This window comes from Pelophylax lessonae (genome assembly GCF_965119305.1).
Source record: "Pelophylax lessonae genome assembly, chromosome: 8".
Lineage (NCBI taxonomy): Eukaryota > Metazoa > Chordata > Amphibia > Anura > Ranidae > Pelophylax > Pelophylax lessonae.
Genome location: NC_138775.1, coordinates 239,885,885 through 239,911,902, shown reverse-complemented (window position 1 = coordinate 239,911,902; position 26,018 = coordinate 239,885,885). Strand labels below are relative to the sequence as shown.

The 26,018-nt window shown below is 42.9% G+C and overlaps 1 protein-coding gene across 1 annotated transcript in view; it reads left to right on the top strand.

The window, feature by feature from the left end:
- The first annotated feature begins 210 nt into the window (after positions 1–210).
- GLIS1 (GLIS family zinc finger 1) overlaps positions 211–26,018 on the top strand; it is a 251,866-nt gene continuing 226,058 nt past the window's right edge. Inside the window, exon 1 of the mRNA XM_082266027.1 lies at positions 211–274. The gene's annotated coding sequence lies outside the window, so the exon portion shown is untranslated. The remainder of the gene's footprint in view (positions 275–26,018) is intronic.

The window sequence follows — 26,018 nt, the reverse complement described above, 5'->3', positions numbered from 1 at the left end:
GTCGAGTCCTTCTTCATAGACGTATGGAAGGGTACTGTTTGCTTTCTATGGACTGTGATTAATTGAGCACTGCGATGTCCTGCAGCACCTAATTATGGCCACAAGATGGCGATGATAAACGGTTGCATGAAAAAAAACGTGCTGAAGTTAGAGCCAGGGGCTTTAAATGATGCAGAGAGCAGGGAGGCAGTGTGATCGATGCAGGAGGATGTTCTGCACACAGGGGTGAGAGCTGATGACCTGTGCAGGACACATACTGATTGCTGTGCAGCAGGTAAGAATGCATGTCTCCTTTTCTGTAGCTCTGATGGATTACAATGGGACTTTAACTCTATATATGTCACACTGTAGTCACAGAAGACTAGGAAACCTTCATAGCTGCATACTGTCCCTGATTTCCAAAGTTTGATTATTCCTGAGAATTGATTTTATTCCTTTGATTTTTAGCAACTGACAAATGGTGCTATTTGTATGTTATATTGAGTTTTTGTAATGCAATACTCTTTTGATTTACAATGAAACCCAAAACCAATATAACACATTGCAGCTTACCAATCACTGGATGTGGTGGCTGTATTCGTTTTCTATTTTTTTAGGTTCCCCCCCACTCTGTTTCCACCTGGGGATCTGACCAGTAACACCTCCTGTATTAGAGTGCCCCCAATTTGGGTAAAGTTCTGCTTTAAGCGAAGAAAGATTTTAAAGAAATGTAATTTATTAATATGTAATATTTTAAAGAATTTAAAAGAAGAATTTAAAGGAAGACTTATACCATTAGAACAGTGTTTTTCAACCTTTTTTCTGGCAAGGCTCCCTTTAAACATTAAGGACAATCTTGAGGCACCCTTTAAACATTAAGGACAGTCTCATGGCACCCCATTCTAAAATGTAAAAATTATTCTAATAGTATTACATAATGCAGCAACATCCGCACATATTAGAGGTGATTTATTCTTCCAAAGCAAATACACTTTTGAAAACTGGTACTAAGTATTCAAATGTTTCTCTTCTCCCTCAGTTTTTCTCCATTATTCAGCTAATGTGCCCCCAACACTGATGGCGAGGGGCAGGTGAGGGTCAAACAAGGATGTTATGCAAGCATTTTGCCAAGGCACACCTGAAGAAACATCAAGGCACCCCAGAGTGTCTGGGCACCCTGATTGAAAAAGGCTGCATTAAAATGACAGAGCAACAGAGACCCCTTTGGACAGCAGCATTGCCATTCTGGGGGGAGGGGAGTGTTAGGTGTGCTAGTAGATTTAGATACACTAGCTTATTGCAGCCAAACTCCAGCTAATACTTTATAAGCAGTTACAGCAATCAGTTTTGTTCAATTAAAGATCATAGTTTTACATGAATAAATAAAAACTGATCATTGTAAGCACACCTGTTAGTATAAAATGGTTTGCCTCATCCCTCTAACTGCTACATCAGCAGGACAGTTGGGTCTGGTATAAAACAACAGACTTACTGGCAGGATCACCAGGTGAAAATAAAAGAATGAAGGCCTAAAAAAAAGAAGACTATTAAAGCCACCACATCTAAGAGTTAATAAGCAGCAATATAGTAAATATTTGCTTTTGGGTTAAATACCACTTCAATGGAAGAGCAAGAATATTGTGATAGCGGTCCTTTAAAGGGCACTGGAATTAGTGGACTGTTGGGTTATACTGCTGACAGAATTCCTGTGTTCCTCCAAGAAAGGGATTTTACAGTGAATACAAACATCCTATTTTTGTTTCTTTATTATAGAAATGTATATAGAGCTGACAATGTACTCAGTGCTTTACATATATTATACTTTTACAGCATTCCCTGCACTTACAATCTGAGGTCCCTATCTCACATTCTAGGATCAACTTAGTCAGGAGCCAAATACCCCACCAGCATGTCTTGGGGGTGTGATAGACAACACACACAAGCACAGAAAGAACATGCAAACTCCATGCAGATAGCACCCTGCTTGGGAGCAATAACCTTAGTGCCTAAAGACAGTAGTGCCAACCATTCAGCCACTGTGAACATAGAGATCCTTAAACTGCTGGGTTGCACTGTTGTCAGTCCAAAAATTCCTGTTTTCCTCAATGGACTCCAGGAAAAAAGTTTTACTGTAAAAAATCCTGTTTTCTTTTTTTTTTTTTTTTTTTTGAGGGACACAAAATATAACCCAACAGTCTAAAATTTCCTCAATAGAATCCAAGAAAAGGATTTTATGGAGTACACAAATTTAAAAGTTCAGATAACTGCATTGGGGTTCTATATTTACAGATAGTATTTAGTATATTCCTTTTTATTTCATGTCTTTGTTTCTGTTTGTCTCCACATTTCTATGCAGACCATGCTGTCCAGGAATAATGACAGTGACAATGATTGGACCAAACTATTACACTTCAAGGGGCACTTAAAGCGGGGTTCCGGCTACAAAATCGACATAGTCGATTTTGGGCCATCCGCTTGCTTTTGGTCACCTGAAAAATAAATGGATATTTTACGATTTTTTTTTTGCTTACTTACCTTGTTATTGAAGAAAAATATACTCACCTTTCTTCCACTTCCTCCCTCTGTGGCCGCGGTCCGCGCCGTCTCTTCCTCTTTGCATTGATTCCTGGGAGCTGAACGTCATAGCTCCCAGGAATCAATGCACCTGCACCGGCCCCGCTCGTCACTTCCGGTGTGGGTGCCTCATTCCCTGCTAAACAGCTTCTGGGCATGCCCAGAAGCTGTGGAGGGATGACACACCCGCACCGGAAGTGACGAGCGGGGCTGGTGCAGGGCATTCTGGGAGAGGAGGACACGGAAGAGGACGCAGAAGAGGAAGCGCTGGCTTCAGCTGCCCACATCCGAGATGGCAGCGCTGGAGAAGAAATTTTCAAGGTAAGTATTTCTTCTAAAATGTAGGTGCGACCCGGGACAGTACAGAGGCTATCCATTGTGGAATGTACTAGCCCTGACTGTCCCAAGGGTATTTTTATTGAAAAAAACATTTTGTGGCCAGAACTCCGCTTTAAAGATAAGCTTCAGCCCCCCCCCCCCCCAAAAAAAAAAATAATTTAGAGGTCAGCTGCTACAATTACGGTAGCTGCTGACTTTTAATATGAAAACACTTACCTGTCCAGGGATCCAGTGATGTCCTCACCTGAGCCGATACTTCAATCAGCTTTGGGTCCAGGCGCCGGCATCTCAGGTAAGGGAAACTGGCAGTGAAGCCTTCTGGCTCCACAGACAGTTTCCTACTGCGCCTGCTCCAACCAGGCTGTGCTCTGTGATTGGTCCTGCAGTCTTCTGGGACCTGTGATGTGTCCCAGAAGGCTGCGGGGGGAAGAAGGAGGGGGCCGAACGTCCGAACAGATCGCTGCAGTGATCTGATCAGAAGTGGGAGCGTACCTGTCAAAACCAGCTACCCACTCCCCCGAAAAAGTGCCATATGTGGCAGTGGAATATGGGGGGGGGGGAGGTGGATGCAAACTAGCTGAACTTCCCCTTTTGGGTGAGGTTCTGCTTTAAGGAAAGGCTCTCATTTAACCTCCCTGGCAGTCTGATTATGTCAGAATTTTTGTGCTAAAAGCGGTCTATTGTTTTGCATAGAAATCTGTTGTTTTATATTTTAGGCCTGTAATTCCTAGGAATAACTCACTTAAATCTGTCTAAACAAGAGTCTAGTAGACATCCCGGGTATGATAAAGTTTGAAACACAAAACCATAAATAATAATATTTTCTTTTCAATAAAAGGGTGACAAACCACAAAAACGTGCCTTGCAACAAGGGGAGGGGGGGGGGGGGAGAGAGCTCATCGCGCCATCACAGACCCACTGGCAGCTTCCTCACAGTGGGGGGCCTTCATATAATAAGCCCCACTTTCCAGAACCTTCTTTTGTATCACAAAACCTTCTGGAATATTCCGAAGGTCACGTGGTACCTTTCCCTACCGCCAAAACCTGCTTTCCCGTCTATGTCCTTACTAACATATTTAACCTCCCTGGCGGTCTGATTATGTCAGAATTTTTGCGATAAAAGAGGTACATTGTTTTCCACGGAAATCTGTTGTTTTATATTTTTGGCCTGTAATTCTTAGGAATAACTCACTTAAATCTGTCCAAACAAGAGTCTAGTAGACACCTTGGGTATGATAAAGTTTGAAACACAAAATCATAAATTATAATAAAATTTATCAAATTCTTCATTGTTTTCGAAATGGAGATATTTCATTATGAGGGAGAATCTGTACTATGACATGACCATGCCAAAGAATGGAGTGGCAAGTAATATATTGGTTGTCCAATACCACTTCTGCATGGGTTTCCCCACCACTCCCTGAAGAATTTTTAGGCCCAGAAATTTCCAAATATCATCTTTGGTCACTGGTTCCCACCTTCTGCTTCTTGCAAGCATCCAATGCGTAGCCAATTGTTGCTCTTTGTACCGGTTTGTCTCGGTAACTATTTTTTCAATAACCTCATCGGTCAGAAATAATTGTAGGTATGCCAAGGGGTTGTCATGGTCAACGTCAACTTTAATACCAGGTGCCCCAGTAAATGGGAATCTTGGGGGTGCTGCCTGATCCGTACCGCAGTCAATAGAGCACCAAGTTTACGCATCACTGAGCTCAGTCGCAGAATCGTCGCTGGCGTCACTTTCCATACCTGATGACGAATTTTCCCACGAATCGCTCAGTTCTTCAAATATTTACGATTCACTGTCGCTGTTTTCCAGTTCATCCAAAAGCGCTTTGAGCTAAAAGAACGCTTTTTGCATGGCATGGGCGTTATCAATTTTCCAGGCACAAAGTACCGCAAAAAGCACAGGCAGGGCACTGGAAAAGCCACTAGGTGAAATGGCATGATACAAAGTTGTAATCCTAACAGATTACATTGTATCATGTCTTTTTTATTTTTTTCTTAATCTCCCGCCGGTTCCACCCCCTGCGACGCGTCGCTCGCAGGGAAGGGAACCATAAGAAGGTGCCAGCATTGGTTGAGCACACAGCAGGAGGAGAGCAGGAGGATGGCTGGAGGATGGCAGGGGAGGACAGCGGGGGATCGCAGGGGAAGGTGAGTATCATTCTGGGGTAATCCCGAGTGTGGCTCATGGTTACCACTTTTGGCACTGAATATTAACCCCGAGCCACACCACTAGGGAGGTTAATAGAAGATTTATACCATTAGAATAAAAGTTAGTCTTTGTAAGTACCCCTGGTGGTGTTATCATTTGCTCCAACCCTTGTCACTGTGCTGGACAGCTTGGTCTGCATGAAGGTTCGCACCTTTCTGTTTTCATGCCTTGCCATGCCATGCTTGTTGATATGTATTTTTACGTTTTTAATGCGTCACACCTTTTTATGTTTCCCATCAAACAATTATTTTAGGTTGTGACAAGGTTGTGTTGCATGGTAATGCATGAAAAATGCATCATATTTGTGTTTTCATTTGCTACCATTGACAAAAACGTACCTTGTTTTCCAATGCATGCTGCAGTACGAAGATGTGACCCCACTCTGTCTAACATTGCCTTTGATGGCACATACTGTATAGCACGTTCCATCACACATCTTAAAAATCTAATGGCTGAACAAATATAAAGAGAATAAAACATAAATGTATGTGAAGAAGAAAAAATAATGAATTTACTAAATGCTGTGATTGAAAATCTTAACCGCATGTTCTCTCTGTGCCTGCATGGGTTTCCTCCGGGTACCCTGATTTAATCCCACACTCCAAAGACATGCTGGAAGGTTAATTGGATCCTGTCTAAATTGGCTCTAGTATGTGTATGTATGGATGTGAGTTAGGGACCTTAGATTGTAAGCTCCTTCAGGGCCTGATGTGAATGTATATGTAAAGCGCCGTGTAAATTGACAGCGCTATATAAGTACCTGAACTAAATAAAAAAATAAACCACATGTAGATATTAGAAGAAAACAAACTTGCACTATTTAAAATGGAGTGAAATAATCACCAGTAATAAACAAATAATATTTCACAGCAGCGCAAAAAAATTTCCAAAATGAAATAAATTTCCAAAATTTGTGAAAAAAAATATAAAGTGCACAAAATTATGCAAACATATATATATATATATATATATATATATATATATAAATAAATGAACACCCAAAAATGTAGTATATCCAGAAAAGAAAAAAAGTCCACCAGTGTGAAATTTTGTATCTAACGTAACACCTTGAATCCATCACCTGAGTGATACTGTGAGAACCTCTCCCTTAGGAATAACACTCACCAGACCATATTGGCACCTATTCTGATGGGTAGGCTGTAGCGTCTAATAGTAAATGTTATCACTCCTTTATAGAGAATCCAGCTCACCACTCCACCTTCTTTAGGGCTCATTTACACTTGCTTCAATTTCAACACACATTAAAGCGCCTTCTGCTTCAACATGCTTTTTTGATGTGTTTTTGATGCTTCAGTGGTCCTTTTTAAAGCTTTAACCTCTTAAAGACTAAGACTATTTCTGACACTTGTTTTTCAAGTTAAAATCAATATTTTTTGCTATAAAATTACTTAGAACTCGCAAACATTATATATATACAGTATATATATATATATATATATATATATATATATATATATATATATTTTAGCAAAGACTCTGAAGAATAAAAGGGCGGTCGTTAAAATATTTTTTGTCAGGCGGTATTTGCGCAGTGATCTTTTAAACGCTATTTTTTGGGAAAAAATTCACTAAATAAAAAAAAAAACTAAACGGTAAAGGTAGCCCAATTTTTCTGTATATTGTGGAAGGTGATGTCACGCCAAGTAAATAGATACCTAACATTACAGTTTAAAATTGTGTACACTCGTGGAATGGCGACAAACTACGGTGCTTAAAAATCTCCATAGGCGACGCTTTAACATTTTTTAATGGTTACCAGTTTAGAGATACAGAGGAGGTCTTTTGCTATAATTATTGCTCTTGGTCTGGCGATCATAGTGATACCTCACGTGTGTGATATGAACACCGTTTACATTTGTGGGGATGACTTACGTATGCCTTTTCTTTGGTGCGCGAGCTCACAGGGACGGGGGCACTTTACATTTTTTTTTTCCTATTTATTTTATTTTTTATTTTTAACACTGTTCCTTAAAAAAAAAAAAAAAAAATCTGATCACTTTTATTGCTGTCACAAGCAATGTAAATATCCCTTGTGACAGTAATAGGCAGTGACAGGTACTCTTTATGGAGGGATCTTGGGTCTAAAAGACTCCAAACCCCACCTCTGCACTTCAAAGTATTCAAAATATATGTCTTATATATGAATACTGTCAGTCTTTTTAAATTGGCACCGTTGGAATAAACCGGAAGTGATGTTGTGACATCCCTTCCGGGTTACTTTATTGGAGACCCGATTAAACCTGAATTCGGCTTCATTCGGGACTCTAACCAGCCAGCGGATGTGCCGGCTAGTTGCTCTGGTCTCCTGGTTGGACGAGAGACCCGGGCAGAGCGGCGGGAGGAGGGGGACGTTGGTAGTTATCATCAGAAAGCCGACTGCCGGCTCTAAAGAACGGTACTGGTTTGACACCTGCAGCTGCAGGCATCATCCCGTACAACCACTTCTTCAAGCCGACGTACAGGTACATTGGTTTGTGGGAAGTGGTTAATGAAACTTGCCAGATGCCCTGTGTGTGTGTGTGTGTGTGTGTGTTGATATCTTATACCTACAATACAAACAAAGTGAAGCTAAAGCTGAATTAAAGCCTCTCAAAAGCTGCAGGAGCTTCAAGAGAGCTTTGTCACAGACTTCTATGGAGGCTTTAAAGCACCAATAAAGCAACATGGGGTTTAATTTTTTTAAGCGTAGCCAAAGCAAAGAAAAAGCAAGGTGTAAACAGGACTGTAAGCTAACCATTTTATTTAGTGACAGGGGCTTTGACTGGCCTTCATTGAGCTTTAAAAAGCATGTCCGAAGTCATGTTTTGAAGCAAGTGTAAACAAACCCTTATAACTTTCAATCTCATCAAATGTACGAAGAAAGAAAAAAATTCCTCTAAGTGCCGGTTCACATTTGTGCGATCACAGAGATCGCATGTAATTCGGAGCGCACTGCTCCTAAAATTATATGCGATCTCTGTGCGGTGCAAATTCAGCCATACAGCTTGTATGGCTTAATTTGCACCGCAATCGCACTAAAACACGCGCACAGGACCCTTTTTTGGTCCGCAGCAGAATCGGATTGCATTTTCGTTCACACTAGTGCCATCTGATTCTGTGCGAATTTACAGATTGCACTGGGATATGCGATCTGATCTGGGGGTGTCGTTAACTTTTAATTGACATCCCCAGCGTATCGCTAATGACCTGAATGTGACTGATCGGAGGTAAGAGGATGTAAAAGGATCCACATTCCATTACATCTGCCTGTCTATTGTATAGAGTTCATCCGAGAGGACCCTATGGGGTTTATTTATAAAAAAGAAAACATTTTTTTTGCCGTGCTAAAGTGTTAATCATTTGCACAGGTGTCAAGAATCCTCACTGTATTTTGCAAAAGGCTCCATTCACACCTTAGCGTATTGTTTTCAGGAGTTTTTTTGGGCTTTTTTCAAGCGTTTTTTTGGGCTTTTTTCATGCATTTTTTCGGACGTTTTTTGCAGGTGTTTGGAAGCAGGCATTGACATCTAACAAAAACGCTTGTAATCTGCCAAAAAAGAAGCTCATGTGCTTTTTTAAGCTTCAGGCATTTTGCTTCAGGTGACAAAACGCTCATATGTGAACAGGGGCCATTGAAATTAATAGGATTTTGCTTGTTGGGCATTTTGAGACTTTAGAGTTGACCGTTTTACAAGCTGAAAAATGCTCAGGTGTGAACAGGGACTTAGGCTCCTTTCACTCTTGTGCGACCTAAAAGTTGCGCAATTTTGCCGCCACGATTTTGACACGATTTTGCCGGGACTTGAAGCAATGCCTAGCTCTTTGGACCTGAAAACGCATTAAAACTGGCTCAAAGTAGTGCAGGGACTACTTTGAAGTCGTTGCAACTTGAAGCCGTACAAATATGAACAGTACTCATTGGAAATCATGGAATACGACTTGTCATAAGACTTTGCAGTCCCAAATCACAGGGCAAGTCGCACAAGTGTGAAAGGGGCCTAACACAGTGAATTTTTTTTTTATAACCAGTGTTTGCTGAAGTGGAATTAAAAAAAATAACTACATTTCAATTTACAAGCATGTCATTATTAAGTGACATCACCATAGTATGCATGGTAGGCTAGAACACGGGCAGGATCTAATAGTAAAAGTGTAAGCCGCATTTACACTCTGTAGAGTGACATCAGGTGTCATGTCACACATCCTGCATTGAACAATCCATTGAACATTGAACAATCCATTCATGTCAGTGGGCTGCCCTACATGCGACCAAAGTGGAAAGAAGCCGATGCACCTTGCAAATACATGCATTTCTGGTACAAATAACAATGAATGGCACCTCAAGCTTGACACACTTTATTACCATGTTTTGTACAAGATTTCACAATTTTCCATTTGGTCACATGCTACTATCGTGTGAATGCACCTTAGAACAGTAAAAAAAAAAATTTTGAACAGAAACACCCGTCTCATTTTTTTTCCCTCTGTGTCCCTTCAGGGAAATTTCAATCTACTTCCTGTTCCAGGGACACAGCAGCAAGAAAGTAAGGGAATTAATCCATTTAGGGCCCATTCACATATGCAGTAGGGACTGCCACCCCTCTGAAAAGTGATCCACGCTTGGATCGCTTTTGAGAATTTTTTTTGAGAGGTGGTGAGGAGGCCTTTTGATCGCCTCCTCACTGCTTGCTTTATCCCCCTAGACCCTGCAATAGTGGGCCGCAACCAGGGCCGCTGATAGGGCAGTACAACCAGCCCTGTTGTACCGGGCCCGGGCTCCATCAGCTCTACAAGGGGCCCGGGCAGCATTACAGTAAATTTCTGCATGTTAAAAAAAAAAATCTTTTTTTCTAAACTTTTTCCTAATTTGTACTTTCTTGGGGGTGTAATTACATTTTCCTGGGCCCTATAATGTCAACAGAAGGGCCCAGGAGGTGAGTGCAGAGGCGGGACTTTTTTTTCATTTTCGGGGGCGCATGTATACATGGGATGTAGTTCCATATTGATTTGCTGCCATAAAGTCCTGGCTGCTGCTGTCCACTGCCTTGCCTGGCGGAGGGATACAATAATTCTCTGCTCAGCCCCGCCTCGCCTTACTCAAGTGCCGAGTGTGATGATGTAAGGAGGCAGACGACTGACTCAGCAGCTGACAGGGAGCAGCAGGAAGACAGCGTGGCTGCATTGGACAAAGTGAGTGAAGAACAGAAGATAGAGTCCTCACTGTGTCCTATGATCACCAGTATGAAAAATCACACAGACTGCAGGTACCCTGTCACAGTGTCACATGGATGCTGGGGATGCTGACTTTATGCTATGGCTGTAGTGAGTGTTACTGCATAACAAAGTCAGCACCCCCAGCATCCATGTGACACTGTGACAGGGTACCTGCAGTCTGTGTGATTTTTCATGCTGCTGATCATAGGACACAGTGAGATGCTACTTTAAACTTGTGTTTGGGGGACAGTAAACATGTGCAGTCAAACCACTCCCCTTTAACCTCTTCCCGTCCATGGATGTATCGGTGTTCTGTCAGAATAGCGCTACCTATCAGATTCTGCTAGCAGAAGTAACGTACGGACTAGAACAACATACTGCCCATGCGCCATACGTTCCAACATGGCGGCTATGTGTTCCAATAGGTTCCTAATGTGACAGAACACAAAGCAGCAGTGGACATCTTCTCAGGGCTCTTTCACACGGCCGCTCCGCTGCGGGACTTTTTTTTTTTTTTTCACGGAGCGGATGACATTTCTGTCATCCGCTCCGTGTGCCCGCATATCATCCCATCCGTTTGCGGATGATATGTGGACATAATGTAAGTCTATGGGATTGCGGATGTCAGCGGATGACACCGCTGACATCCGATTTTCCTTCCTTTCCGTTTTTTACACGGATGAAAAATAGGGTTCTGTTCCGTTCCAAAAAACGGAACAGAACTGCAAGGAAGAAAATCGGATGTCAGTGGATGGTATTCCGCTGACATCCGCAGTGCCATTCACTTACATTGATGTCCGCAAATCATCCGCAAAAAAATAGGATGATTTGCGGACAAGCGGAGCGGCCGTGTGAAAGGGCCCTTACACCAACACATGTCTTAAATTTTACATTTATTTTATCAGTAAACTCACCTTATAGACTGAAATAGACTATTTCACCGCAGCCGAGTGGAACAGTCTATTTCACTATATAATCAGTTTGTTGCTGAGCAGTGCGGGGTGTACCAAGATGGCCGTCACCACCTTCTGGCCGCAGGTTTCTCGCTATATTTACTAGAATACAATAATAATAGAAATGTAATACTGTGATTTATTCTATAAGGTCAGTTTACTGCTAAAATAAATGTAAAATTGAAGACTTGTGTGGGTGTAAGAAGATGTCTTCATGCTTCATGTTCTGTCACATTAAGAAAGCTATTGGAATGCATAGCGGCCATGTTGAAACGCATGACGCATGCGCAGTAAGTTGTTCTAGTCCGTATGTCACTTCCAGTAGCAGAATCTGATAGGTAGCGCTATTCTAACAGAACACCGGCACGTCCCTGGATTGGAAGGGTGACATCTTGGTCATCCCTGCAGCATGATAGCCCCAGCAACTTTGCACAAAGTAACATAAATAAAATAAAATGTAAAACCTTTTTAAAGCCCCCATTTCCCCTTGCTCATGCGTAATTGCAAACATGCACGTTGGTCCCGCACATATATACGTAAACGGTGACAAACCTGCATTTTGTTTTGAGGTGGGGCCAGGGATGAGGTTGAAGGGGGCCCCATCAGGTAGGCTGTACGGGGCCCCATCATTTCTAACAGCAGCCCTGGCCGCAACCGTGTGCATTGCATGCACTTGCAGAGCAGCCCTATTCACTTGAATGGGTCATGATCAGAGAACAGCAGTTAGATGCTGATTAGCAATTAAAAAAGAGGAAAAAAGCGCACAACTGCCCTAGCATAACACCGTTTATTAAAATAGAAAATGACACAGTCAAGATTACACTCACATGGGAAGGATGAATGTAGACACATCAATGCATCGATGACGCCAGGACGTCAGCAGCTCTCTGATGCAGATGACCGCACTCCCGCTCTTCATTCAAGTGCACTCTGTGTCCTGCACGCCGAGACAGAGACTTCCGTCCCAGAGTCAGCCGATCAGATTGCGTGCGTGCTCCCGGACCAGCCGGCGCCACGCATGCACCAGAAGACGCGAAGGAGAGCCGTCAGAAGCCACAAACAGACAAGCTTCAGAGAGGCTTCAGAGAACTGAGCCTCCCAATGTCACATCACAACAGGGGGTTGCTATGACTATGCATTTCATAGGCGTGGCCTCCTTCTTCAGGTCCTTCACATCCCAATGCTGATTGGCTACCATGCACAGCTGCACCAGATTTTGCACCCTTCAATTTTAGTAAATCAACCCCAATGGACTGATCAGTGCACTCGGAGTCTTTTGAGATCTACAAGTCCATGTCCTGCAGACGGGACTTGTAGTTTATTTATTCACAGATCTCTGCTGCACCAATTTTAAAAGTGACAACGTCTGCGGGGGAGAGGAACCCCTGCCTACTGTAATGAGGGGTTCAGGGGGTGCTTAGCATGCAACATGTTACACCCCAAATGCAGATGTAACATGTTGATAAAGGTAGAAATGGCCTTTAAAATTTAAATATTAACAGTTGGCCTTTTTTAATTGGTTTTTATTGGGACACTTTAATGATCAGCACAGAGCACTTTAATATATCACAAATATCACTGGATTCTGAATAATAATATCACCATAAGCACTGTATTAATATTATTGATCAGGATATTTTTTAATGAATTATTAGTAGAATATTTATTTAATATGATTTGGATATATATGACACAATTCACATGTATATTTTAATTTTGGACCTATAATTTACACATTTTATTGACTTTGTATTTTATTTACACACCACTTGAACATTCATTGATATATATTTATTAATTATCCCTGAAGCGCGGTACTCTCTCCCCCCCCCCCTATTTTATTCAATTTAACTGAGTGGTCACCAGTAAAGGTACAAGCAGCATCAAGGGCATATACGCTTAATATCTATCGAGACAGTTCAAGAATCACACCCATATAAACATTAAATGAAAATAGTTTGTTCTGTTCCTGTATGAGAAAAATTTTGGAGTTCGTCCCTTCGGAAGTTTTTGTTTGGAAAATCGGAATGAGCTGTCGAAAGTTGTGTACACACTATCATAAAATCGTACGATCCTTCCTCGGGGGGAAATGTTTATCTGATTTTCTTATAGTGTGTATGAGCCAATATACATTGCTATAATAACATATTCCTAAATAATATTATACCTCCTGCCTTACTAGGCGGTCATTTGCCTCCCCTGCCAGTCCCAAGATGCCGTTCTGACAGATTATACATGTACACTTTTAATGGAAAATGTAACCTAGCAGAACTGATCCAATAAAGCAGAACTTCAGCTAAAAACAACAAGATAAAATTGAACAGCGCCTTAAGGGATAAAATAGCAAAATCAGCTTTTACTGCAATATTCACCTTCAATCCAGAGATTTCCACTGCAGTACTTTTACTCTGCCACAAGATGTCCTTAATATGATGGTCAGCATCATTCATTGTGCTCTATCTGAGCCCAGGACAAGCCGACATTGCAGATGAAAAATTACCGCTAGCTGCATTTTGAAACAGTGTGTTGCAACACCATCCATCATTCTGAAGTTGAAACAACAGTGTGCTGCTCACAGTGCACATCGGTGGCTGCTTTTGTAGGATAGCGTTGGTGTGAACCCGTCCAAAAAAAAAAAAAAATGTAATTTACTTTATTGTTCACTTACCAAAGTGAGTGTTTACATAGCTTAGTAATTAAGGTGATGCTATGGTTCACTTTGAATGCCATAATTGTGATTGGATGATAGAAGTGCGTATTATTCACTAAGCTAAGTGAACATTTACTTTTCTAAGTCAAGTTTCTACTCCTTCAGGCTGGCCATACACGGTTAGATTTTCGTTCGAGCTTCTGCAGAGAAATTATTCTTTCTCGCTTTCATTGGAAAACAAATGACATCCAGACCTGCTATTTGACTGAAATCAGAGACTAATTAAACAGGTTTTATTACAATATGAACAATTCTTAACAAACACTTTTTTTTATTTGTTTAAGAACAAAATATATATATATATCCCGCTCCTTCAAATTTTCTTTTCACTATGGCTGAAAACGAATGTCAGTTTGACCCCACTAACTAAAAATTGAACAGACATTGCATAAATAAAGATTTTCTAATTAAATTCGGTAAGTAAAACAATTCTAATAACCAGTTCTGGACCGGAAGGATTTGCCCCTTAATGACCAGGCCATTTTTAATTTAATGAACAATTGAGCGGTCGTGCGACACTGTACCCAAATAAAATTGATGTCCTTTTTTCCCACAAATAGAGCTTTCTTTTGGTATTTGATCATCTGTGTGATTTTTATTTTTTGCTCTATAAACAAAAAAAGAGCGAAAATTCTGAAAAAAATATATATATTTTTTTTACTTTCTGCTAAATAACATTCCCAATAAAAAACAGAAGTGGTTAATGACCATCCAGAGTAGATCATATTAATCTGTACCCTAAATCCTTGTGCATTGCCACATTTAGACAATTGTTGACATTGGCTCCTTCTAACTGCTTGTTGTTAACTGTTCACATAGCTTTGTAATTTAAGGAAATCTCTGGTCACAGCACACACTTTCATTTAATAACATCAGCATTATAATAGCAATAAAAACAGTAGTTACATTTGATAATTCAATATATTCTTGCTTGAAAAATCTCCTTACATGTTGTGAGTTCTCCCTGTTGCTGGCCATCTCTTTCCTCAAATTCCTGGATTTCCTGCATGTTTTGCTGCTTATCCTCTGTTGTTTTTGTTCCATTTATAAGGACTACATATCCCATGGTACCTTGCTGTCTGCAAGCACTTATTCCTGTACTGACTCCGCCTCCTGAAACTCCTCCTCTCGGCCTATCTGTAGGTCAGAAGGCAGGCTCTGTGAAATGTGTGACACAGGGGTGCCTACTCACAGGACATAGTGACTACGAGTCACAGAATTAAAAAGGTAAATGAGTGGGGATCTTCACAAATTAAGTTTATAAACTTCAAGATCATTGATATCAATAGGCATAGGTTGGAAATAATTGATATATAATGTGAAATGAATATATGATTTTACATTCTGATCATTTATATATGACAAAGCTACTGTATGTTCACCTTGAATACCCAATCCTCTACAAAAGAAAACATGATGTCTTTTCTTGCACATGATTGAATAATGGAAGTAAGCACATCTTCTTCTTATTTATAAATCAAATCAACCCCAAACTGTGCAAATTCTGTACTTTATAGGAGCTGTAAAGAATCTGTTATATTGTTACCAGGTGTTGTCACGCAGTGCGAGTGACACATCAAAACCATGCTGCTTTACAGTGATCTCTGTGCTAAGACTCCTATAATGCACAGCAGGCCGGTATATTAGCCGGTATGTTCTGTATTTCAGCCCTTTTCAAGCTCTTTAACATGGAAGAACCCTTTAAATAACATTCAGGTTTTAGGGAATCCCAGCTAACAAACAGGAGATCTACAACTCACAGTGCATTAGCATTAGGTTAGATGTAAAAATAGGCAAAAGAATAAGATATGTGACATCCACAGTTACAATTCAATGAAATAAATTGCAATATTGCCCAGAAAAGAAACACAGACAAACAAGATTAAATTATTCTTCTGGTGGTCATTAGCGAATGCCCCCCTTCATGAATAGTCAGTATAAAGTGCCCTGTACATTGGTGGTAAATGAAAGGCTCCATTACATCGGTGGTTAGTGAATGGTCCCCTTTGGTTGGTGATCAGTGGGAAGAATGCCCCTTACATTGGTGATCAGTGGGAAGAATGTTCCTTACATTGGTGATCAGTGGGAAGAATGCCCCTTACTTTGGTGATCAATGGGAAGAATGTTCCTTACATTGGTGATCAATTGGAAGAATGTTCCTTACATTGGTGATCAGTGGGAAGAATGTTCCTTACAATGGTGATTAGTGGGAAGAATGTTCCTTACATTGGTGATCAATGGGAAGAATGTTCCTTACATTGGTGAGCAGTGGGAAGAATGTTCCTTACAATGGTGATTAGTGGGAAGAATGCCCCTTACATTGGTGGTCAGTGGGAAGAATGTTCCTTACATTGGTGATCAATGGGAAGAATGTTCCTTACATTGGTGATCAATGGGAAGAATGCTCCTTACATTGGTGATCAATGGGAAGAATGTTCCTTACATTGGTGAGCAGTGGGAAGAATGTTCCTTACATTGGTTGCCAGAGGGAAGAATGTTCCTTACATTGGTGGCCAGAGGGAAGAATGTTCCTTACATTGGTGGTCAGTGGGAAGAATGTTGATAGAAAGATCTTGGCGAAGATTCTTTTTTGGCGCTTGTCGTCAGTAGCAGGCGATTTGTTGTCCAATCATCAGCACTGCTCGGTCCAGGGCAGAAGTACCTTTTCAGCAATTTTAGCTGTCCGGGAGGCTTTGGAGCGATGCAGGGCTGCTGGATGGAGAAAGTTCTTGCTGGCATTGGATCAGGCGAAGGCTTTTGATCGAGTCAATCATGAGTACCTGTATTTGCTACTTGGTAGATACGGCCTGCAGGGGAGGTTTATTGATTGGCTGAAAACATTATATAAAGGGGCTGAGAGCTTCCCACTTGTTAATGGTTGGGTTGGACGGCCTTTTGAGGTTGGCTCTGGTGTGCGCCAGGGGTGTCCTTTGAGCTCCCTGCTATATGTATTCGCAATCGACCCCTTCATAAGAAGGTTAGAGAGTGGACCGTTGTGTGGGGTGCCTTTGGGCATTGCTGGTGTGCAGCCTTTGAAGGTCGTGGCCTATGCCGATGATGTGTCTGTTATTATCTCTGGGATGGAGGAGGCGCAGGAGGTGGTCTCTGTGATAGAGCAGTACACTGAGGCTTCTGGCTCTAAAATCAATCATGAAAAGAGTGACGTTTTCTGGATGGGTGAGGAGGGTGAAAGCTTCGAACTTCCGGATGCCTTCCCAGAGCCCCAGCAGGAAATTAAAGTGTTGGGCATCAAATTTGGTCCTGGTGACTATGGTCATCGAAATTGGGAAAGCAGGTTGTTGAATGCCAATGCCAAGGTGGCAAGCTGGAAGAAATGGAAACTTTCCTTGAGGGAAAGGGTTGACTTGATTAAAACTTACCTGATCCCAATCTTTTTATATGTCAGCTTTGTCTGTATCTTCCCGGAATCTCTCTATGCAAGGGTGTACAGCTGCTTTTTCCAACTGTTATGGGGAAATAGGCTGAACCTGATCAAACGCAATGTAACTTACCTGTCCAGGCGGGAGGGTGGTCTAGGAATGGTCAACCCTATAGTTTTCTTTTCTCTGCTTTTTTTAAAGTATAATCTTGGTAATATGTTAGCAGAGACCCCGCCGGGATGGGTGGGTATTTTTCAATCTTGGTTTAGGCCTTTTCTGCGATGCTGGGAAGATGGCGGGCCAGTGAAAAGTCTGAGAGTCCGACATGGCAAGCTTCCGGCTTATGTTGCCCCGTGTCTGAAAATACTTAGGCAGTGGCAGGTGACAGTGGGGGATATCAAGTCCCTCCCCAGAAAGCTTCTGGAGAAGAGGATTTTGGGCTCTGCTTTCAGTGTGTCGCTGACCTTATGGGATTGCCCAGGCCCCGTAATGAGGGAGGGGTTGCGTTTAATTAACTTAGGAAGAATCCCTTTGAAGTTTAGGGATCAAGCCTGGCTCGCTTTCCATGGAAGGCTCTATGTGAGAGGGAACCTGAAGCATCGCCCTGTGGATGATCGGGATTGTCCTAGAGCGGAGTGTGTTGGTAAAGTGGAGTCTATGGACCACTTTTTGCTCCAGTGTCCCTTTAACATAGAGGTGTATAAAAGGGTGGGGAGGGCTCTAGGCATCCCCTTTCTCTATCGCATGAGTTATGCGGAGTGGGTGTACGGGGCATTCCCGACTCGCTGGGATTTTGATTTGGATACACTTTTTCTTGTTAGTATATTTTCCGTTACTTCACGTGGAATGCACGGTGCCAGATTACCCTGCGGAAGAAAGTCCTCCCTGTCGAGGTGGTGGTGTACGATATTCTGGGTGAGGTTGGGAAGATTCGGGGTCTTGAGAAGGGCAGGGAGCCTCGAGCGGTCTGGATAAGGGCGTGGAGGAATATCAGACCTGCTTTTGGTGAACTGTCCATCTCTGGGTGAAAAGCTTTTTTCCTATGCTATTTCTTTCATGCCCTTAGCTTTTGTTAGTTAATATCTTCATTTTTGAAGAAGGGCTGCATGCATAATGGGAGTGGTTTTGTTTCTTGACCTCGCAGGTTTGATGTCTGGTGTGGTGGTGTGAGTCTTATTAAGATTATTTTTCCCGGTAATGATGTGTTTCATGATGTGAGTTTTGTTTTTGCTGTAAAGGCAGTCTTTATTTGAGAGCAGAATTTGCTATGTATTTTTTTTCCCCCCTTTTCATGTAAATATGTATATATTTATTTATGTATATTGATTTTATGCTTATTGATTGCAAGACTTTTAATAAACAAAATTGGGAAGAATGTTCCTTACAATGGTGATTAGTGGGAAGAATGCCCCTTACATTGGTGGTCAGTGGGAAGAATGTTCCTTACGTTGGTGATCAATGGGAAGAATGTTCCTTACATTGGTGATCAATGGGAAGAATGTTCCTTACATTGGTGGTCAGTGGGAAGAATGTTCCTTACATTGGTGGTCAGTGGGAAGAATGTTCCTTACATTGGTGATCAATGGGAAGAATGTTCCTTACATTGGTGATCAATAAGAAGAATGTTCCTTACATTGGTTGCCTGAGGGAAGAATGTTCCTTACATTGGTGGTCAGTGGGAAGAATGTTCCTTACATTGGTGATCAATGGGAAGAATGTTCCTTACATTGGTGATCAATAAGAAGAATGTTCCTTACATTGGTTGCCAGAGGGAAGAATGTTCCTTACATTGGTGGTCAGTGGGAAGAATGTTCCTTACATTGGTGATCAATGGGAAGAATGTTCCTTACATTGGTGATCAATAAGAAGAATGTTCCTTACATTGGTGATCAGTGGGAAGAATGCTCCTTACATTGGTGGTCAGTGGGAAGAAGGAGGAGGACACACCCAAGGAGCTCTCTGTGAGATCCAGCCTTTTTTCAAGCCTGGGCCTTGCTTGCTAGCTTGGCCCAGGAACAATGCCTGATCCTGGGGGAGGCCCTGGGAGGGATCCCCCTGATGACACAGGGCCTAGTGAGGAGGAGGTGGAGGACCTGTCTGTGGGTCCAGGCCCTGGTGAGAATGCGGATGTCTTCAGCCAGAAGGTTATCAATCGTTTTAGGGCGATTGGGAGAGCGGAAGAAAAACTTAAAGTTTTGAAGGCTGAACACAAATCCTTCAAAACCAAGTATTTCCAGGCCTGGAGTAAAAATCGCACAGCCATGAAGCCTGAGTTACAGGAATTGGAAGAAAAGGTAAAGGAACAATCTTTATTATTGGAAAGGCTGAAAGATAGAAGTGGAGCATTTAAAGAAAAGTTTGACAATGAGAGGCGTTTTACCAGCCAAGCATCAGCAAGTTCTGTGGATCAGCAGGCTCAGTTAATGGATGACCAGGCTCCATCTGCCTCTGCACCTCTCCCCCCATGCCAGAACTGGGAATCACCAGCGGCAACCAGCCAGGGGGTTGAGAGTGGACATGGATCCCTGACATTCATCCAGCAGATGGAGTCACCCCTGAAAGCAGACAAGTTTGTCTTTTCTGATGATCCATCAGAAATCCCTGAGGATGGGCAGAGGAGATACAGGCCAGCAAAGCCAGTAATGGTGGAGAAATCTCAGTACACCATGCTGCCATCCAACATGTCTGCCCCATCTGCTGTAGTGGATGGTGTCCCAGGTGAGAAGGAGCTCTGCATACAGCTACCTATGGGAGTTACCGCTGTGGAGAAACCGACAGACATGCAAGGAAAATCCCTGACCGTGGAATCCCCGGACCATCAGATGAATGTGGATGGACCTGCATTAAACACCCCAGGCATGGATTTTGCTGGTCTGGCTGAGACCAGTAGTCCCACGGCAAGCAAAATGGCTGCCAGCTCCAAAGAGCCTGCTTCATGTTCACCTGAGCCTCCCAGTCTTCCAGTGCTGATTGACCAGCTGAGTGCTGATGGGGGAGGGGATCAACATGGTTCTGGAAGTGGAATTGAAGTAGCAATGGAAATATCCTGCAATGCTTTACCTGCTGCTGTGTTAAAACAGAATGCTATTTCCACAGCTGAAAACCCTGTCCTAGTGGAAGAGAAGATGACAGCTGAAGTTTTTACCAGTGCAGCAGCTATGGATTCTGCTGTGAAGACAACAGCAATAATAAATATCCCAGCAAGTATAAAAAATGACATTAATGTTAAAGCAATGAATGTGGTGGGTGGTGGTGAAGGGGTTAGTAATGCTGGGAAAAATAAAAATGACATTTCTCCTCCTGCTCAGCAGAGGAAAGATTTGATTGCACAGATCAATCCCGAATCTGTGCAATCGTTATCTGCTAAGTGTGTGTCAGATAATTTAAAAAAAACTGATGGATTTTCTGCTGGGAGGAATGTTGGAAGCTATGCTTCAGCTTTGGGGAGTCACACCAGGGTGGGTGGTGGGAATTCTGTTATTGGTCAAAATTCAGGGAGGTTTGGTGGGTATAGGAGGAGGAATGTGGTACAGTTGAGGTGGGTGGGGGATGGAACTCCACCAGTAAGGGGGAGGGTGGCTGAGTTGATTTTGGAAATGGGGTTTAAAGTCTGTGATATTTTTGCTTTAATTTGCCCGGTGGGGAGTTATGAATTTGATTTGTCGTTTGTAAAACCTGAAAGTTTGGATCTCTTCTGGGAGAGATTTAGGAGGTGCAAGGGCCTTCAGCAGTGGAGTGGTTTGGTGCCAAAAGTGATTTCAAGACAGCCTCTGATAAAATCAGTGACCATTTTGGTGCGTAACGAATCCATACCAGAGGCTGATTTATTAGTATGGCTACGCCGATATGGCGAGGTCCTCACTCCACTGCGGAAGGTCCTTGATGAGCATGGGATATGGACAGGGGCCTGGACAGTGTCACTAAAATTGGGGGTGCTGGGCGATGTAGTTCAGCACCTTCCCTGCTCAGCCTTTCTGGGTAGGGATAGGCTGACCATTTTCTACCAAGGTCAGCCTAAGGTGTGCAATAAATGTGGTGATAAAGGCCACTTTGCATCGTCCTGCACCCACAAGAAGTGCTCACTGTGCCAGGATTTAGGCCATTTGGCCAGAGAATGCACCCAGATTCGGTGCAATTTGTGCCAGCAGCTGGGTCATCCATATAGCCAGTGCCCAGAGGCACTGCATAACTTGCCAGGATTGGAGACTGAGCTGCAGAGGCTTGATAAAGAAGATGAAGCAGCTGAAGTTAGAGAGGAAATTGTTGCTGCCCCTCCTGTGTCTGTTGTGTCAGATTCTGTTTCCCCTGGTGATGTGGTCCCTGAGTCTGTCCTTCCTGTGTCTGTTGTGTCAGATTTTGTTTCCCCTGGTGATGTGGTCCCTGAGTCTGTCCCTCCTGTGGTTGTTCCTACATCTACTGTGCGTAGATCCTCCAGACTAGCGGAAGCTGCTGGGGGGGCGGGTATAGTGGATCTTCCCCCTCGGCCTACTCCACCTCCAGTCCCTGTCTCTCGACACCGCAAACGCGGCCAAGAGGGTGCAGGGGTGCTGGATGGTGGTGGGGTCGATGGGGTTGAGGGAGGGGTGTCCATGTCCCATGTCTTACCCTCTGTTGTGGAGGATTCGGATGAGGAGGGGTGGGAGAGGACAAAGAGGAAGAAAAAGAAGAAGAGGAAGACCAGTAAAGTGGTCGTTTCTTCCTTACAGTTAGAGCCAGGAGGGGTTCCTCTTGGCAACACATTTTCGGTTTTATCAGGGGAGGAGTTGGTGTCGGATTTATCTATTTGTTTATCATCTATGGATGAGGGGGAGTCACATAGTGTAAAGAGAGCTGTCTCGGGTGATGAGAGTGTGGTGGAGGTTAAGAAACGACTACCCCAATCATCCTGATGGCAGTGCCCGCTCTGATAAAGGTGGCGACCATTAATGTCGCCAGCGTGAAATCTGCAAGAGCTCGTGATATTGCCTTATTTTTGCTCAGTGAGTTTGATGCTGAGATTTTATTTTTGCAAGAGACCTGGCTCAATACTTTGGCCGATGTCCATCTAGCAAAAAGGGAGTGGAGATGCGGTCCCTCCTTTTGGTCTCTTGCGGCTGAGCCTTGCAGCGGAGTAGCGGTTCTTTTTAAAACCGATATGGTAACGTGCCGGCGGATAATTGAGGTAGAAATGGGGAGATGCATGGTCTTAGACGTCTCTGTTAGGGGGCAGGACCTGCGCCTGATCAATATCTATGGACCGCAGTCAAAATGGGACAGGAAATGCCTCTTCACAAAGATCAAGCCCTTCCTTTTTACATCCCAGCAGGTTGTCTTTGGAGGTGACTTTAACACCATAATTAGGCCTGAAGACAGGAGGGTCTCCATAGACAGGCTGGGTTATGATAGCGTTTTTCTTAGAGATATGGTTAGACAAGCAGGCCTGGTAGATGTGCACATTAAGCACTGCCCTGGCAGCACGGGATTCACATTTCAGAGAGGGAATAGTCAGAGTAGGATAGATAGGTTTTTTTTAAAGGAGAACTCTGCTTTCTCGGCTCCTGAGTTGAGGGCGGTGGAGTTCTCTGACCACTGTATGCTGTCTGTGACTCTGAATGCCTCGGACACTCCACCCAGGGGAAGGGGTACCTGGAAACTGAATTCGGCTCTCCTGGAAGATGTAGAGGTAAGACAATCCTTTGAGGATTTTTTTCAGGCACAGGTTTCTATTCTGGACTTTTGCAGCAGTAAGTCAGAGTGGTGGGAGCTTGTGAAACAAAGGGCGATTGGACTTTTCAAGGCCATAAGTAAGAAGAAGCAGCTTGGTATGTATATTGCCTACCAGCATTTGCGGAGGAAGCTTGATCGTCTTGTCTCGTATGGAGGAGATCCAGGGGAGATCTCGGAGGTAAAGCTTCTTCTTAGGAAGTGTCAATACGACCGGCATGCCTCTTTGGTTCTGGAGAGAGATTATGGGAAATATCACTCGCCTGATCCTTACCAGAACTGTAAGCAAGGCATAGCAGTTAAGACGGTCATAGGTCTGAGGGATAGTACGGGTTCCCTGGTGAAGTCCAGATCAGGGATCCTGGAGATCTTCAGGTCATATTACGCAGACCTTCTGGGAAGAAAGGACCTTAGTCGGGACAGGATGGAAAGCTTTCTGGATTCTACTCCAGGATTGGGAAATGATACATTGCCTTTGATGGATTTGACGGAACCAATTTCAGCGGATGAGGTAGTTCGTGCCATAGAGAAGCTGGCTACCAAAAAGTCGCCTGGGCCAGATGGGTTGACAGCTGAATTTTACAAGTGTTTTAAGTCCATTCTGGCTCCCTTTTTAGCGGAGGTTTATAACAGCTGTTTAGAAGAGGGTTCTCTCCCTCCCTCCATGAGGCAATCCGCTGTGATTCTTCTGTCAAAAGGTAAAGACCCCTCAATAATTGAGAACTGGCGCCCCATCAGTCTTCTCAATGTTGATAGAAAGATCTTGGCGAAGATTCTTTTTTGGCGCTTGTCGTCAGTAGCAGGCGATTTGTTGTCCAATCATCAGCACTGCTCGGTCCAGGGCAGAAGTACCTTTTCAGCAATTTTAGCTGTCCGGGAGGCTTTGACAAAGGAATATTCCCCTAGGTTTGGGATTTTTTAGGCACAAGTTTATAAATGATTCAAAGATCAATGCAGAAAATTATAACATTTATTAAAGTGATAAATAAAGTGGTGTAAACATTAAAAAGAAGAACATTACAGGCAATGTGTGATCATCAAGAATACAACCATATCCGTGAGATGACTCTAACCAGTACCCAATATATTTCGGGAAATTAGTTCCCTTCTTCAGGGGTGGTTTCAAAACGGAGCAGTGTTCTAATAAACAAAAACAACAGTATTATAATTATGCCATTGAACATAATAGAGGTATTCTATTAACATATGCATCATTCATATACATATAATGTCTCGTAATCCACATATTATTAAAAAATAGGTTATATAGTTGTTGATGTAGTTGGAAAAACAAACACTTACATGGTTAGTCTTGTGATAAAACATGAAGCCTGTAGGGTGATTAAAAACAAGCTGGTCTTCCACATATGTAAGTCCACCGTCCTAGATATTTGTGTATCCCATGGGTCAAAAAATGACCAGTATAATGGACTGTATCATGGAAAGGATCTTATTATAGGTCTTCTGTCTCCTAGTAGGTGTGGGAACCTGAAGTCCCAAAGCAAAAGGCCGAGACACCAAGAAGTAGACAATATGGACCAACTAAGGGGAGAAATATAGCATATAGGGAATATGTTAGTTAGTTTAGGAGTCACTAGAGATCTCCAAAGGATTTGCAGGGCATCTGGGTCATCGTAGATGAAATCCAGTGTGTCCTGTCATAATATATAAAAAAAAATAGCCAATTACCTGTATGGTCTTGGGCAGCAGGTAACACATATGAGGATCGACCAGCGTGGTCAGAAAGATGTGAAGATTGCAAGGGAGGTATATGGATTTAAATATTACCTTAATTAGGTCCCATTGTCCACAGCTGGTGCTCTGCCTAACGGGGCTTCCTGGACAGCGGACGCCAGGAACAGCCCCGCCGCCGAGAATGCGCATAACATGCGTCATTGCGCCGGCGGAAACGGAAATGGCGTCCGCGTTCCACCGGCACGGGTCACGTAACCGGAAGTGGATAACCACATCCGGTTTACGAGTGGCCGGGCCCGCCCATGTCTGCAGAGAGCTGCAATGGGCAGGGCCGACCAGAGACAGCGAGCGCCAATACGGCGGTCTGTCTCACCCGTGCCAGGGTTACCATAGAAACCAGGAAGACAGAGAGAACGAGTATATTGAGTAATACATAAAAATTGTAAAGCTATTAAGGCATTATGGTGATTATCTCGCCAAATAAAGCCCAAATGATGTTAAAAGGAAAAGGATGATTATTTCGAATGGGAATTTATCATAGACTTGAAAATAAAATCTATGTAAGGATTATGTGCGGTGGACATTTAACATATAGGGGGACACAGCCTATGATTAATTACTCCTTTACAAATCTGTGTGAACAAGATGGTATAATAGTAGACATAATCGACATTGAATATTAGAGGGGAGGTACATATATATGGAAAGATATGCATCATATAAAATACAGACAGATGTATAATGCATCTATTTTTGTTTTTACTTTTCCATTCCACCTGAAGTGAAACCCTCCAGAAATGGCTTGAATGACAGGGTTCCATTCAAACCTGGGGGTTCAGTGGCTTTTAAGGAATGTATCCACCTCAACTCCAGCTGGAGGAGACTTTTGTTCCAGTCTCCTCCCCTGGGGCTAGGGTGGACACGATCCAATATTAGGAATTTAATCCTAGGGAATTTGCCTCCATGGACCAGACTCACGTGGCGTCCAAGAGGGAGTTCAGGGTCTGGCTTGCGCATGCTAAGAATGTGACGGTACGCGCGTCGCCAGAACTCCTGTTTTGTTTTTCCTATGTAGAAGCATCCGCATGTACATAGGAGTATATAAATGACACCGATCGTGCGACAATTTGCAAAGTGTCGCGCTTTAAAAATTTGACCATTCGGTAGATTGGGAAATTTTTGTGTCAACATAAAGCCACAATAGTGGCATGAACCACATATATAGGTACCCTTATATTTGCAACATGTCATAT